The sequence below is a fragment of the Triticum aestivum genome, chromosome 3A, assembly GCF_018294505.1.
Source record: "Triticum aestivum cultivar Chinese Spring chromosome 3A, IWGSC CS RefSeq v2.1, whole genome shotgun sequence".
NCBI lineage: Eukaryota > Viridiplantae > Streptophyta > Magnoliopsida > Poales > Poaceae > Triticum > Triticum aestivum.
The window spans coordinates 592,398,485-592,406,948 of NC_057800.1; positions in this window are offsets into that span (position 1 = coordinate 592,398,485).

Consider the following 8,464-nt stretch of genomic DNA (forward strand, 5'->3'; position numbering starts at 1 on the left):
CTTTCATTTTTCTTTCTAGACTCGGTGAGTCTGGATTATTCTGACACCACAAGATCTGAATCTCAGGCAGATATGATAGTTGGAACGTGTCCCAAGAATTATAATATTGGTCTCTCGGTAACCCGGTAACATGGATGTCGTTGCCAACCCACCTAGCCGGAAGGTCTATTATTGCAATGTCTTGGTTGAAGAAGTTGGTGACCTCCCCATAAGGATCTCGCAGGATCTGCCTCCGTAGTTATTCCTTATGGATTCTTAAGCTTCCGAAGTCCGACCTTTTAACTGATGTTCTAGTTATCAAACCATATCGACAAATGGGTTGCGCTAGCACATCAAGGAGAACATTAGAAGCGGGGTGCTAAATGTCTCTCGGTCGATCATCTAGATTTCGTTCCCTTGGCCTCGCTAAGGTGAAATCTGAGAAAGGGGTGTCTTTCTATGCATCTGCATTGTCCATCACTATTTGTCAAGGTAGTAAGATGTGTTGCCAGGATCCTCGACACGGATGTTGGTAGAACCTTGATGATTATGGGAATGCTCAAGTTCCTGAGAGCACGCGCAAGAAAAATCATCCCTTGCGTTGTCTTCAACAAGGTAGTCCACATCATCCATCCTAGTCCGAGTATGCCATTTCTTTGAGCTATTTCAAATGATCAGTTGAAAATTGCCTTAAGATGGAATGAAGAGTTTCAATGATCTATGGATCAAAAGTAATTCTTTTTGCCACTTAAGGGAATATCTCTGCGAGTCACCTTCTTAAAGGTGTCTCGTTGTGGAATCATGGCAACCCAACTCCTTGCTACGTTGACACCGTTCACCACCCTCCTAGGTGTGGGAATTCCTCTATTTATTTAAACATTGTCATATGCTCATTTCCATCATTCTTAATGTGTGTATCGTGTCTCATCTCGACAGATGTCACTATGTCTCGTTCTGAGAGTTGATCGTCGGTTGCTCGATCTTCGAGAAGATCGATTCTTCGAGGGTTTCCTTTCTTTCCGTCATGATGCTGGATGAAGATCCCAAAAGCAAAGACGTTAAGATCAAGATGACGCAATGAATCAACATCCTCGGGAAGGGCAGTTGGATCGAGAAGACTGTGATAGTTTTCTGACCCCCCTTCCTTCTTACCTCACGTCTCGAATCTCGGGCCGAGATTCTTGTTTACCGGGGGTGACTTGTCACAGCCCTAGCTCAGCCCCTGTTGTCCTTGCTTGATCCTGTTGCATCATGTTTAAATTTTATTGAAAGTTGAATTGGGGAAAGTGGAAAGCCTCAGAAATCTTTGACAAAAATGATCAACATTAAAAATTATTTCAAATGAGCCCAACAAAATGTTCCTGCTAACCTCTAAAAATATTGGCAAGAGCTATAACTCAAACCAATATTTTTGGAATCACAGAAATAATTATTCTTGGGCATTTGAATTAAATCACTAGCTATTTGATTTGGGTTTATATTTACTATAAACTAGATATAAGCCCAATAATTTTGAAAATTTGCATGTGGCTCTGAACTAGTTTCCTACGTCCACAAAATAATTTTCAGAAGCATAAAAATTGGTTTGTTTGAAAAGCAAACTCAAAAGAAACTTCAAAAAAAATATAAAACAGAACAAATAGAAAATAGAAAAGGCAGGGCCTTACCTGACTTACCTGCCTGGCCCAACTCCTGTTCTGGCCCAGCCCATAGGGGCAACACCGTCTTCTTCCTCCTGCCAGGAGGAGAAGCAGCTGCGTGCCTGCACACGCGCGGTCGACGACGCCACCTCCTACTCCAGCGCGACGACCCGGCGCTTCCAGCCACACCACGGAGACGCCCAACGCCTCCCCTCACTTTCCCCTTACTCTCTGGTTCCCCACCTCCTCTGCTCCCTCGCTCACGTCCGAACGCAGGCGCCGACCGCTGCCGTCGTTCGTTGCCACCACACCCACCATGCTCCTCTCGCCTCCCTGTGTAGTCTGCAAGCTCTGCCACCGTCCGTTACGCCGCCTCGAGCAAGCCTCGAGCGCTCGGACGCCCCAACTCGACCGCGTCGACTCCGTCTTCAAAATTCGGTCGCCAGAGAACGCCGTCGCCGTCCCGTCGCCCCAGGCCTACCCCGAGCACGCCGACCGCCTCATCGTCATCCCTGTGAGCCCCTGCACCGTTCCCCTCTAATTCCATGGCCTAGTTCTCGCTGTAGCCACTGTTTTCGTCGAGGCTGAGAGTGCGCCGCCGCACGACCTTGTCACCGACGAAGTTCCGGTGACCCTTTGGTCCCGTGGGTGTTCCCGTGGGGTTCGTGAGCACGCGTAGAGCTCGTAGGTGCAAACCGCTGGTCCTCCCGTGTGTTGTGGCATTGAATCCGTCGACATTTGAACTCTGGACACCGCGGTGGTCATCGCCGGTGCTGTTCCCGGCCATCTCGAGCTTAGCCACCACCACCAGCCGATGCTGCTCACTCCCAGGAGCGCGTAGGAGCAAACCGCGCGGAGAATGGCACCCTGAGCAGCGTTCCCGCAGCCCTCCGCCGCCGCGGCACCTCGCCGGCGGCCTAACTTCGGCGAAGCCGGCGTGGCACCGCCATTAGCACTAATGACATGGCTAACTACCCTCCTCTATCACCGATTAGTGGGCCCCGCTGCCTAATTAACCGCAGAATTAATTCCTGTTTAGCTTTAGTTAAGCACAATGGCCCCACGTGTCAGCATTGACCCTGCTGACGTGGCCGTTGACCGGTCCCACCTGTCATCCACCCAAACCGGCTCTGTGCCACTGACGTGTGGACCCCGCACATCAGGTTTGACCTGGCTGATGTCTGTTGACCTGCTGATGTCACCCAGGCGTCATACTGATGCAGTAAGTCATTTTTTTGGATTTAAAATAATTCAGAAAATTCCAGAATATGTGTAAAACTTCTAAAAATCTTAGAAATTTAACCGTAACTCCAAATGAAATAATTTATATATGAAAAATTATCAGAAAAATTCAAGGAATCCATCTGTACCATTTTCATGCATGTTTGAACAATGTTTGTCCTCTGTTTTGGACAAAACAAATAAAGGGCACTGAAATAATCATATATGGAGTTGGAATTTGAATCTTGTATTCAAACCAACTTCATTTAAATCATAGCTAGACGCATTAGCTCAAATCATAACATTATTGCCATATCACATTCATGCATCATATTGTTGCATATGCATTGATTGTGTTCTTCTCTATTGCCGGTGTTTGTCCCCTCTCGATAGACGTAGTTCTGACGACGTGATCGATGACACCGATGAAGAGCTTTAATATCTTCAGAAGTGCCAGGCAAGCAAAAAACCCCTTGTTCATTCCGATACAATCCCACTCTCTCGCTCCTGCTCTCTTTTACTGCATTAGGACAACACCATTTCAACTGTTACATGCTGCGGTAGCTGAACCCCTTTCCTCTGCATGACCTGTCATTGCCACAGTAAATAGATGAAACCACTAGCATGAGTAGGAATTGTTTGAGCCCTGAGGTGCCTACTCATTCATGCTTGTTGTCATGCCTGCTACTGCTTAGAGTTGAGTCCGGTCTGATTCATCGGGAATGAATTGGAACGTGGTGAACATGTCCTACCATTGAGAGCTAAGTGTGTGAACCCGATTTGGTAAAGGTAGCGATGAGAGGCCATGTAGGAGTACATGGTGGGTTGTCTCATTGCAGCCGTCCTCAGGAACTGAGTCCTGTGTTTGTGGTCCATGAACAGTTACTACCACACATTGGGTTCCGGTAACTCAGCCCTCTCGGCTTATTAATCAACTCGATCTCTGTCCAGGAGTTGCAACAAGTTTCTGGTGTTTGTAGGTAGTGTTAGTAGTCTACCAAGTGGCACCCGGTACAGGTGGGCTTGGGACAAACTAGACACAGTGGCACGGTGTACCAAGTGGCACCCGGATGGTGGGCTTGGGAACCCTGCACACATCGTTTGGGGCCGTGAGCGACACCCCGGCCGGATCTCCTTGCGGATGGAACCCGAATAGGCGATAAACCTGGACGAGACACTTGTTGGTTAGTCAGGTGATGGCCGACTCCCTCGCCTGGTTTCCGCTTGAAGGTTGCCGAGGTACATGATGTGTACAGGGCGATAAGTGGCGAGAGCGTGTGTGAAGAAGTACACCCCTGCAGGGTTATCATTATCTATTCGAATAGCCGGATTCCTCGGATATGGAAACTTGGACCCCTTGCATAGTTGATAGACAAGTGAAAGTGGATACTCTAAAATGCGCAAGATAAGCGTGAGAGCTATGGATGGCGTTCTCGTAGGAAGACGGGAGCGGATCCATAGTGGTGTATTGATATGGTGAATATGTGGACTCGTGTGCACCACCTCAAAAGAGTTACTTGCAGTCGTAGTTCAGGTTAGCCACTGGTCAAAGCTGGCTTGCTTCAGTTAAACTTCACCACCCCCTTTGTTGATACCGATGCATATGTAGTTAGTTCTAATGTAAGTCTTGCTGGGTACATTTTTACTCACGTTTGCTTAATTTATGTTTTGCAGAGAGACTTCAGTCCCGCTAGTAGTTCCACGTGGACTTTGATGTTTAGCTTGTTACCTCAGCTACGATCTTGTAACCTTGGGAGGGTCTTGTAGATAGTCAGGCTCCTCAGCCTTTTTCATTTGTAGATGTCTGTACTCAGACATGTTAAGCTTCCGCATGTGTTTTGACTTGTATGCTCTGAATGTTGGGTCATGAGACCCATGTTTGTAATATCTCGCTCCTCGGAGCCTAATGAATAAATACTCTGAGTCGTAGAGTCTTGTTGTGATGCCATGTTGTATTGCACATATTGAGCATATTGTGTGTATTATTGAAATGCTTGGTATGTGTGGGATCCGACAACCTAGTTGTTTATCCTTGGTAGCCTCTCTTATGGGGAAATGTAGTCTTGTGCTTCCATGAGCCATAGTAGTCCGCTATAGCCCGGTTCACCGGAGTCCTGCTAGCCCAGTACTACTACTCCGGAACACTTGGCTGGCCGGCATGTGATTCACTTCGTTCCTGTGTCTGTCCCTTCGGGGAAATGTCATGCGGGGCCTGCTACAGCCCGGGTTCTCGGAGTCTTGTTAGCCCAGTGCTACAGCCCTGATTCACACGCTGCTGACCGACATGCTCAATGTTGATTCATGTATGCCTGTTCCCGTAAGTTAGTGCCACTTTGGGTTCACGACTAGTCATGTCGGCCTGGGTTCTCTGTCATATGGATGCTAGCGGCACTATCATATACGTGAGCCAAAAGACGCAAACGGTCCCGGGCCATGGTAAGGCGACACCCGTGGGAATACCGTGCGTGAGGCCGCAAAGTGATATGAGGTGTTACCAGCTAGATCGATGTGACTTGGAATCGGGGTCCTGACATCCAAATATTACATGAATACTTTGTTCATCATGCTCATGAAGTAGGCAGGTGTGTTAGTCAGTCCAAACTACATGACCGTATATTTGTATAACCCATACCGTGTGGTGAATGCTGTCTTTGGTATATCTTTCTCTCGTATCTTCAACTAATGGTATCCTGCTCGCAGGTCGATCTTTGAAAACACCTTAGCTCCTTGCAGATGATTAAATAGATCATCGATCATCAACCATCGGCAATGGGTACTTGTTCTTGATCGTCAGTTCATTCAAGGCCCGATAATCAACAACCATTCTTAGGGACTTATCCTTCTTCTCAACCAAAAGCACTAGGGCTCCCCATGGTGATGAACTCCGTCGAATGTAACCTTTGTCCAATAACTCCTTGATCTGTTTCTTAATCTCCTCCAGATCATTCGTGCGCATCCGATAAGGTCTCTTAGATGTGGGCCCTGTGCCTGGCAATAGCTCTATCAAAGACTCGATATCTCGATCCGGTGGCATGCCTGGTAACTCCTCGGGGAAAACATCCGGGTAATCCCTTACTACAGGCACTTCCTCCTGAACAACTCCCATGAGGGTATTTACTTGGCTACTTCTTGGCGCATGCCTAGATACATACTTGCTCCTTTTTCCCTCCGGGGTGGTGATACAAATGACCTACTAACACAGTCAATGCTTCCTCCGTACTTTGACATCTAGTCCATTCCTAATATCACATCCAATCCTTGTGACTCCAAGATAATTAGGTCGGACGAAAAAACATGGTTGCCAATGGTTAAGGGTATCTGGTCGCACCATCGACTAGCCATATACTCTGCTCCAGGTGAACTTACTAACAGAGGGGTCCTAAGGGTTTGGGTCAGTAGTTTAAACTTATCCACAATTCCCTTGATATGTATGAATGTGATGCACCAGTATCAAAAAGAACCAAAGCGGTAAACGACTTAACCAAAAACTTACCTATAACTGCGTCTGGCTGCTCTTCCACCTCCTCCATGTTAACGTGGTTCACTTGTCCTTTGTTGAATGGATTGGGCTTCTTCCCAGCGCTCCCATTTCCATTTCCATTTCCATTCTTCCCTTCAGGGCACTCTGTGGCATAGTGTCCAGTCTTCCCGCACTTGAAACAAGTCACGTGGCTTAGGTCTCTCTTTGTGGGTGTGGCTGGATTGGAGCTATTCTGATTGTTGCTTGCTCCATTCCCATTCCCATTCCTTGGGCCAGTATGGTTATGGTTACTTCCTCCATTATGGGTGTGGCCTCCATGGTTATGAACAAGTCCTCCCGAGTTCGGGGTTAGGCGAGGCTTCTGCTGAGCTCCTGAGTTATACCTCCCTTGTCCATACTTCTTACGATTCTCAATCTGTTCCTGCTTACCTTCAATCATAAGAGCCTTATCTACCAACTCCTGGTAGTTGTTGAATGTTGCCACCATCAACTGCCTGCTCATCTCATCATTCAGCCCTTCCATAAACTTCTCCTACTTTGCGGCATCTGTGGCCACATTATCAGGGGCATAACGAGATAACTTGCTAAACTCATCCGCGTACTGAGCCACAGTATGGTTCCCCTGCCGTAAGTTGCGAAACTCATGCTTCTTCATACTCATTGCTCCCGTTGAAACATGGGTTGTACGGAAGGCTTGCTGAAACTGGTCCCATGTCACCGTGGCTATAGGGTAGGTGACAGTGTAATTCTCCCACCATGAGGCTGCTGGTCCATCCAACTGATGTGCGGAAAAATGCACCTTCTCAGCATCGGTACATCCTGTAGTGGTTAACTCCCTTCCAATCCTACGGAGCCAATCATCTGCTACTATAGGCTCGATGCTACTGGAAAACCCCGGCGGCTGCAACCTTAGAAAGCGGGCTAAGTTGTCAACTGGTGGTGGTGGTGGATTGTTGTTTTTGTTGTTGTTGGCTTGGTTCTGGACTAACAACAGCATCAGGATATTCTATTGCTGGATCAATTGAGTGAGCTCGGGTGGGAAAGCAAATCCGGGGTCACGTCTCGGAGGCATCTGATGGGTTTAGAGGGGAGAGATTAGAATAGGATGAGGTCTAATGAGAAAGCACTACCCATATGCACATGAGACAAACACCAACATTTCACTCAATCAATCAAGCAAGGCATACAATCAGTCTAGAACTATTGCAAAAGTGCTCGGACTATAGTATTTACATGGTGGAATGCTACTACTGATGTGGTGGTCTAATAAAAATATTCCTCGGTTGAAGACTCCATGATGTCTGCTCTAGCTTCGTCTTCAAAGTCATCATCACTAAGGTCGGAGTCGGCGTCGTCGATGATGATGTAGTCCTCCAGGAAAATCTCCTTGGGTTCTTCGTCTTCTCCTCCTGGTGCGGGGTCTCCCAGGAAAACTCCTAGCTTCCTTTCCAGATCGTCATTCTTCTCCACTAGTACGACGATTTCTTCCTCATAATATTCACGTGTAGCCTTGAGTTCTTCCTCCAGTTCCGTGATCCTAGTCATTGCCTTCTTCAGATTTATCATGCCTGCGCACATCTGATTCTCCTGGCATCGAATGTGCTGGTTTAGTTCCTGGATGAAAGTTGCAATTGATCTACCCCTCCTGGTGCTGATCATCTCCCATTGCTCGTCTCGGCGCCCACAAATCTGATAGATAGTATCCTTAAGCTCCTTGTGATAAACTTATCCAATGCGTCCCATGGTGATGTGAGCTGCCATACTCTTTCCTAGACTCCAGGTTGGTGCATCATAGGAAAACTCTATGGGTTTAGTGACTGGCGTGAAGGTCCTTCCTGGAACATGAACTTGAATCATCCATCACTCCTCTTCTAGTAGAGTGGCATTGTAAATCCCGGTGAAGCTTGGTATTCCTATGTTCAGGTACCTAGTGACTTCCTTCAAGTGTCGTCCAAAAGGTGCTTCTTCATCCGGTTGTGCAAACTTGTTCCTTGCATCTGCCATCTATGGAGAGGAGTTAGAAATGAGAAGAGAATAGTGATCTATGGTTTTAGCTTAGTGGTCGTGTTCTACACTCAGCATGTGCTCTGATACCATCTTGTAGCGACCCGACCTCAAAGGGTCAAGTCTCTGTGCTTCAGTG